This window comes from Chaetura pelagica, unplaced genomic scaffold (assembly GCF_000747805.2).
Source record: "Chaetura pelagica isolate M959 unplaced genomic scaffold, ChaPel_1.0 scaffold118, whole genome shotgun sequence".
NCBI lineage: Eukaryota > Metazoa > Chordata > Aves > Apodiformes > Apodidae > Chaetura > Chaetura pelagica.
The window spans coordinates 447,109-455,731 of NW_009954408.1; the positions used below are offsets into that span (position 1 = coordinate 447,109).

The 8,623-nt window shown below is 40.2% G+C and overlaps 1 protein-coding gene across 1 annotated transcript in view; it reads right to left on the reverse strand.

Annotated features, from left to right (window-relative positions):
* Window positions 1-8,603, reverse strand: part of SESN1 (sestrin 1) — a 73,232-nt gene extending 64,629 nt beyond the window's left edge. The window contains exon 1 of the mRNA XM_010004341.1: window positions 8,559-8,603. The gene's annotated coding sequence lies outside the window, so the exon portion shown is untranslated. The remainder of the gene's footprint in view (window positions 1-8,558) is intronic.
* Window positions 8,604-8,623: the final 20 nt, after the last annotated feature.

Here is an 8,623-nt window from a genome sequence, read left to right on the forward strand (position 1 = left end):
TGTAAACAACTTACTGGAATAGAAAACCATACTGACAGCAAACCATATTTTTGGAAATTTAAACACTCAGTATTCACAGGAAAATCTACTCAAGCTTTCAGAACTCTTTTTCTGTCCCACAATGGTATATTCAGTACTTTTCCACTGTGTTTGTTTTAAAAGGAGAAACCCTGACCTGAAGAAGAAAAAAAAATAAAAAATAAATTAAGAGTAAGAGGACAAAAGAGCAAGTCTTTCCCCAGGACTCACTCTGCACTTGTCACAGTGAGACAATGAATTTTTCCTTCAAACCATGTAGCTTGGTCAAACGAATGGCAAATGTATTATTTTACATTACCTAGGAGTCCATCTTTTTTACTTAATTCTTTGTATATTGTATGCTAATTTCTTGTCCTGGTTTGAGAGGACCAGGATAAAAATTGTCTTTCCAAAACCTTTCCCAATTCTTAGTGCTTTTAATTTTGATTGTACATCTCCTCAAGATGCATAAAATTCCTCCAGATGTGAGCAAGGAGGATTCAAATGCATGCCAACAGTCCCAGATTAAGACAGTTATTTACATACCAGCTGGGGAAAACAAATTATTATTTCACTTTTCTTTTTTTTTTTTTTTTAATAGAAATAAGTTGGCTTTTTGGCAACTTAGAGCAGAACTTTTAGCAAAATCAATGCAGAGGGGAGAAGGATCACACTGCTACCCATAAACCATTAGGATCAGAGTAAGAAAAATAATTTAAGATAAAGGACTAATCTGACACTAGAATACACAAGTTAAGACTGGAAAGGGTCATTTCCAGCTATGAGGTTAAAAGAACAGCCAGCTTCTAGAATTACCTCTTGAAAGAGAAGAAGAAAAAAACCAAACATCTAAAACAGAGCTCTTGTGACTTAGTAACTACTTGATCAGGAGAACAAATGCTGTTCTTCACAAAAAGCATTCAAGCTGAAGCATTCCTGGTTTCTACAGATCTCTAGATATTACCTTCTGTGAAAAAAAAAAAAAAGATCAGGAAACAAACCTTTTCTTTCTGCAAGCCACCAGTGCACACACTGCAGTTCCTCACCTCATCAGTAAATAAGAGCTGAAGAAACATTTGTGTTCGATTTCTTCTGTTTGAAGCATTTCAATGCAATTAAAAAACAAAACAAAACAGAAAGAAAACAACCAATCAAGCAAATATTATCAAATGTGTGCTTCACTCTTCTTTTGAAAATAAACATTCAAGTTATGATGTCCTGAAGACCAAATGAGAAGAATCACTTAAGTCCATAATTTTACAGATTAAGTAACCCCAAGCACTTATAAGAAAAAGCTGACTAAGCAAAGGTAATTTCCATGCAAGAAGAACGTCACACAGCATGGAAAAGTATGGAAAAGCACACAGAAACAGCATTAGAAGTGACCCAGATACCTTACTTTACATCAGTGTGAGAATCTCCACTGTTTTCAAACAACTCTTTACTCCAACCAAAGGCCTTCTTAGGGTCAGGGATTTCTGTAGTTGAAAAGCTCAACAAAGTACCATTTCCCTTGGTCTCTCTCAACAAAGACTGAAGCCTTCAGAAGGAGGCAAGCAGTGGCCTGAAGGAGGGAGGAGTCAGACAATACAATCTAAGGACTATTGACAATTTAATTTTTAAAAAAACTTGCTCACACCCCCACTTAGAACATTCCCTGACATGTCAAGATTAAATTTTGTCCCTTAACTTCTCCAGTCAGGCTCACCACACATGGTACAGGCACATAATGTTTACAATAAATACTGTGGAGGTACAGCTCCTTTTGGAGGCTAGTAAAAGTGTAAATAAGACTAATCATATAAGTGCATTATGTTATTACTTCAGTATCTCTCCCAATATTGAGAAGAGCAAGAGTATCTGAACAGCACAAAAAAACCCAAACAACCTAACAGAAAAATGTGGCAGAAAAAATCTGGCAGAAAGACATGTGGCTTTTGGAGGGAGCAGCCCACAACACATAATTAAGCCCATTCCACCTAGACTGGAAGAGACAGAACATACTTTTGCTCTGAAGTGAACTCACAAAAAACCTGATGTTTTCATCCACTTTACATAAGAGCATTATGGGAAACAAACTGATTTGGATATTGGCATTGTGCAGGGAGACTGGTCAGCTTCCAGATGGATCAGATCCATCACTGCCAGTGAGGATACTATATTTAAATTTGCAGGCTTGAACAGACTTTCCATTTCATCTGAGACACCCTTCTATGGTGACTGACCAACAGGGGGAACATCATATCACACAGTAGGACACCGTCAAATTAACTTGGACATAAAATATCCCACAACCTGACAGATCAGCCTAGCTACACATTCCCAAGCTCACTAAAGAAAGTTCCTTCTGTCATCCAGGAAGGCTAAAAAAAAATGAGGGAAAGTTATGAAGTACTTAATCAAATATTACACCAAAAGCAGGTTAAGGATTTGGAAAGTTAGCCAGTCTCCTGTAATACTAGAGTCATCAGGAAAAGCCATTTGTGAGCAAGGAACATATCTGAGTTTCACTCTTAACAAGCATGCACCACAGGGCTCAGACGGTGCATTTACAAAGAGGTAGTGAACTCTAGGTGAGAAAAATCTAGCAATAAAACAGAAAGCTTATTACTATATTATCCTTAATGGATATACACAGGGGAACTACTATCTCCTCTCCTGGAAGAGGATTTATTTGTCCCACATACTATGGCAGAGGAAGAGGACAGGATGTCTGCTCTGGCTGTGACAAGAAGCCTTCTCATCCTTTCTGGGTACTCATTCAATTTAAATCCATACAAGTATTTTGCCAGGATTTGGAGAGGTAAGGGTATTCTATTCCATGTCCCCACATATCTCTAGTTACCAGCTCACACTGCAGAGGTATGCACCACTATTTTTTTTGAGTCTACTTCTTCCCTCCACTATTAGGTCTGGGATTGCTTCAGATAGAGGTTTTTTTAAGCACCTCAGAACGAATTTCATCAGGACCTACCAGATTGAAAATCTGTTGCTAATCCAATCAACCTACAGTTTCCCCACCAAGTCTAGACCAAGCTCTGTGCATGGTTTTAACATGGCTATTAACTCCACTGCTGGATTAACCATTTCAGAGAACATTCCAATCACCTCGGCATTATCTGTTAATCCACTAATCTGTGGATCTCTTATTTCTTGCTTTCTTCCAGTATCCTGTTTAGCTACACCTGATAGTGGATTTGACTGTCCCAGTTTTGTTCATGCATTTTGTGCACTTCATGTGCATCTTCAGCAGCACACGTGCTTCTTGTGGTTACATCACTGAAGAGATAAACAGAGAGCAAAGTCCTTTTTCATTATTAGTTTTCCCCTTCAGTGAAACATTTGGTACTACTGCATTACTTCTTACAGAGGCTGGGACCAGTTCCTTTCTTCCCTATATTTGCCACCCCCCCCACCAATCAAGCTTTACATGTCAAATCCTAAGCTTTTTTTACATTTGTGGATTTTATCCTGCTGTTCTACCATCTTTTATCCTACACAGGCTAAGTCTTGTTGTCACCCCTGCACAACTTGCCTCCCAAAGGCATTGTCTTTGTCAATCTAGAGAATTATTTTTATGAATGTACATAGGTAAGCAGAGGTATATGTACTGCTCAGTCTTTTCCTAGAGACACTGCATGGTTATGAGAGATTTTAAGTAGCAAATCTCCTGCTTTGAATAGTTATGCTCCAGCTACTGGCATACACCTTGTATTTACACTCCAGTCACATAGAGCTTATGGAGCTTGTTGGGGCCCAGCAGAATATTTGGAAGATCAGGTGTTACAACCTTCCTCTGCTGTTCATTCCCCATGTATTTGTGTTCATCACAGAACCACAGAATGGGTTGGGCTGGAAGGGACCTTCAAGACCATCCAGTTCCAACCCCCTGCATGGGCAGGGACACCTCCCACCAGACCAGGTTGCTCCAAGCCCCATCCAACCTGCCCTTCGACACTGCCAGGGATGGGGCAGCCACAGCTTCCCTGGGCAACCTGGGCCAGGCTCTCACCACCCTCACACTCCACAATTTCCTCCTCATGTCTCACCTCAGTCTCCCCTCCTCCAGTTTTCATCCATTCCCCCTTGTCCTCTCCCTCCCTGCCTTTGTCCAAGTCCCTCCCCAGCTTTCCTGGAGCCCCTTCAGGCACTGGACGGTGCTCTAAGGTCTCCCATAGCATATCAGGTGGAGTGACCTGCTGTTCTTCAAAGTCATAAGCAATACGCTATAAATAAGTGTAAAATACTGCAGATGGAAGAAGACAGCAAAAAGCTGTGATATATTAGGTGTTTTATCTCAAAAAACACTCGTCACATATTTTCATATGCAAACATTCAAACTTGTTTCAAGTGTTTAAAGCTTTGCAACTGAAATACCTTTAAACTATTTAAAATACATACACGTATTTGGTCAAAGTGACTTCAGTGACCTTGCTTCTATAAATAAAAGCATGAATCTTAATTTAAAAAAAAAGAGGGTTAGTTTGCTGATACTGTCTTTGTAATAATTCTTGTAAGAACAATTTGTCTAATGAAATGAGAAATTAGATATATTATCTTTTATATAGATATATACATAAATATACACAGCATACAATAAGAAACTCATTATCCTGCATATAAGTAAAATCAACAGGAACTTACATTAAGCAATAATTTATTCTTACAGATTCTGATACAAGCAATCCTATTTGTTAATAATAGCATTAATGATATCAATAGCAAAGAAGAAGGATGCACACCTAGGATCCCACCATACTTCAGAGGAATTTCCCACCCAACTCCTCCAGAAGGAAAAAACCCAGAACAAAGGCAGGCTGAGAGGGATGCCATGCTGACCCAGGCTGCTGCCAAGCCTGCAGCTCTCACCAGCCTTACAATCCATTCTATCAACTTGCTCCAGACACCAGGCTGCAAAAACACCAACAGCACAGTTATTCATGCCTCAATACTTGTTGATTTGAGGCAAGAGGGCACTAGCCCTAGAAAGAAGTAGCTATTAGACCAAATGGAAAACACAAGTATTTTGATTTCCTCACTGACCTATCCTGGATGCAGGGCAGACAGATGAAGGAAGCACATTTTATAATTCGACAGTTCAAGGGAAAAAAAAGAATACAAAAATAAAAAAAGTAGTCCAGGTTCAGACTACTTGTCCAAGTTGCACTATCCCACAGGAGTTAAAAGGAGGGCAGCTCCAGTTCCCAGGAGAACCTTTGGGTCTGAAGTTGCTCCTCCTGCTCTGGGCTCTGTCATTTAATAATTTGGCAGATAATAAGGTTTAGACAGCATAATGGTACATATTGCTATGGCCTTAGATTGTTTCATATCCCAAAAAAGGGAGATAATGTAATACAAGAGTCCTTTAAGCACTGATACTGTTCTGAGCAGGATTTCATATTTTTATAATATTACTAAGCTATTTACCTTTATAATCACTGCTGCAAGCCATGAGTTCTATGGGATAATTATATTTAATAGTTTGCTTTATCTGCCATCTTCATTGCAGAGATTTGGATTAAATTTCTCTTAGCCATGAAATCAAGAGAAAACCATGTCATGCCTGACAACAGACCACAGCATCCAAAATGGAAAACCTGGATTGGATTATTTCTTCCACACATGCAGATGCAAGGTTTACAACAGAAACTTTAGGTTTTGAGTAGAGTCATAAGAACCAAGACTCACCACTCTATATTCACAGCATCTAGAAAACTTCCCTCTTAGATCTACTGTGTAAAATGGAGTTAAAAAGCAGCTTCTAAAGACTTTCTTAAAATAATGTATTTGATTTTATTTTGCTTAACTTGTTATTGAACCTTTACTGCAGCTTAGAATCCTAGAATGCCAGGTTGGAACCTCAAGGATCATCTGTCCCAACCTCTCTAGGCAGTACTCTAGTTGACATGAGGTGGCTCAGCTCCCTGTCAAGCTGAGACTTCAAACTGCCCAATGTGGGGGAATCCATCACTTCCCTGGGAGACTGTTCCAATGTTGGACTGTCCTCATGAGGAAACATTTACGTGTTGTGTCCGATTGGAATCTCCCCAGGAGCAACTTGTGCCCATCACCCCTTGTCTTTTCCATGTGTCTCCTTGTAAACAGGGAGTCTCCATCTTCTTGGCAGCCACTCTTTAAGGACTAGAACATGGAAATAAGGTCTCCCCTGAGCCTTCTCTTCTCCAGGCTGAATAAACCCAGTTTTCTCAGCCTCTCCTCATATGGCAGGTCCTCCAGTCCTCTGATCATCATGTGTGTATACAATTGGTTTCACATCTGTTATAAATTTCACAGCTATTATTGTTATTAATCAAGACAGCTACAACCTTGAGATTGTAACTTGCACTTGCTATATGAAGATGAACATATTTTCTACCAAAATTTTTTGACCTATTCAAAATAAGCTAGTAAAAGAAGTTTCTATACAGTACTAATAGTTGAACATGTCAGTAACTTCATATATAAAAACCTAAAAGGGAGTCATCAGATCTTATATTCTGACCTCCTCCAAGACTCAGGTGACAGCTCACCACCTGTCTGGCCTTTGACTAAACTCTGATAACTTGTGCCTGATAAAACCAAGTCTTCCCTTTGTAGTCTGTTCCAGTGACTCATCATTCTCAATGAGGTGGCTCAGCTCCCTGTCAAGCTGAGACTTCAAACTGCCCAATGTGGGGGAATCCATCACTTCCCTGGGAGACTGTTCCAATGTTGGACTGTCCTCATGAGGAAACATTTACGTCTTGTGTCCAATTGGAATCTCCCCAGGAGCAACTTGTGCCCATCACCCCTTGTCTTTTCCATGTGTCTCCTTGTAAACAGGGAGTCTCCATCTTCTTGGCAGCCACTCTTTAAGGACTAGAACATGGAAATAAGGTCTCCCCTGAGCCTTCTCTTCTCCAGGCTGAATAAACCCAGTTTTCTCAGCCTCTCCTCATATGGCAGGTCCTCCAGTCCTCTGATCATCATGTGTGTATACAATTGGTTTCACATCTGTTATAAATTTCACAGCTATTATTGTTATTAATCAAGACAGCTACAACCTTGAGATTGTAACTTGCACTTGCTATATGAAGATGAACATATTTTCTACCAAAATTTTTTGACCTATTCAAAATAAGCTAGTAAAAGAAGTTTCTATACAGTACTAATAGTTGAACATGTCAGTAACTTCATATATAAAAACCTAAAAGGGAGTCATCAGATCTTATATTCTGACCTCCTCCAAGACTCAGGTGACAGCTCACCACCTGTCTGGCCTTTGACTAAACTCTGATAACTTGTGCCTGATAAAACCAAGTCTTCCCTTTGTAGTCTGTTCCAGTGACTCATCATTCTCACTGGACCCACTTCTCATTGGGATTTTTAACAGGGAAGGAGCTGATTCAAAGGTGCCAGATTAAGTTTTCAATTTAGTATTAATGTTGCTTGGGTTTTGGGGTTTTTTTTTGTTTCATTGATTTGGGTTTTCAGAGAAAAGCAGTATAGCTGTCAAGCCTTTCACACAGACCACCTTGTAATTATAGATTCTACAGCAAAATGTGCTTTGAGAAAGATGCCTCAGACAGCCCAAAACTGTGTAAGGTAAATTAAGACTGCATTTATCACGTTGCACACTGCGCAGAAGTCAGACAGAATAAACAGAGCCTCTCTCAGCTTCAGTGATCCCAACTCAGAATTTCTCTGAACCACTGCAAAGTAGGACAGAGCAAAAATGGATCTATGTACAAGTTCCTTTAAAATACATGTGTATTACATAGAAAATACATCTATTTAATGTTTTATATGCATATTGTATATTATTATTATTTCATTATTATTATTATTACACATATAATGAATGCTAATTATTATTTCCCCCTAGATTCCCCTCTATTGAACCTGTTAATGTCCAGGGAGAAAAAGCACAGTAGTGGGAATCGGGCAGCCCACTCCAAGCCCAGCTCTACACATTCGTTGTGATTAAAAGAAACACCTTAACTCCCTCTTCCCACAGGATTTTTAGCAGTGCTGCTGGACCCGTCGATACAAGCCCTGCCTCAGAATTGCAAGACCTTCTCAAAAACTTGAGGTGAGCAAGAGAACTGCAGTGCAAGTAACTATAATTAGACTGTAACACTGGAAGATTACAACGTAGCATTTATTTTTGTTAGCATAAAAGGTCACTAAATGTAATCCTCTGATGGCTGGACCGCCTCCGAGCCATAAAACCCAGTTTTGATCGTACCGATTCCAGCGGATAAACCATTTACCAAGAAGTAACAACAACAAAACAGGGAATTTTGACAGGCTCTGCTTTAACAGCCTCGCAGCTCGTACAGCTTTTTAAGAGCTAAAAAGCTTCCTACCCCGATTTATAAGCGTTTAACCGGCGCCCCTGAACGCTTATACACAAATCTTTCCTGCTTTTGTAGGAAAGCCAACCTGGCGTGATCACAGCGCTGGTTACATCGGTCAAAACCAGGTGCTGTGAGTGGGACGGGGCCGGGGAGATGTCCCGGGGGGGATGTCCCGGGGGGTGGAGGGTCTGCCGTGCTTACCTGCACCCCGCTGAGGATCGCCTGGCTCTTCTCCCTCACGTCGGGGAAGGGGACGCGCTAGGAGA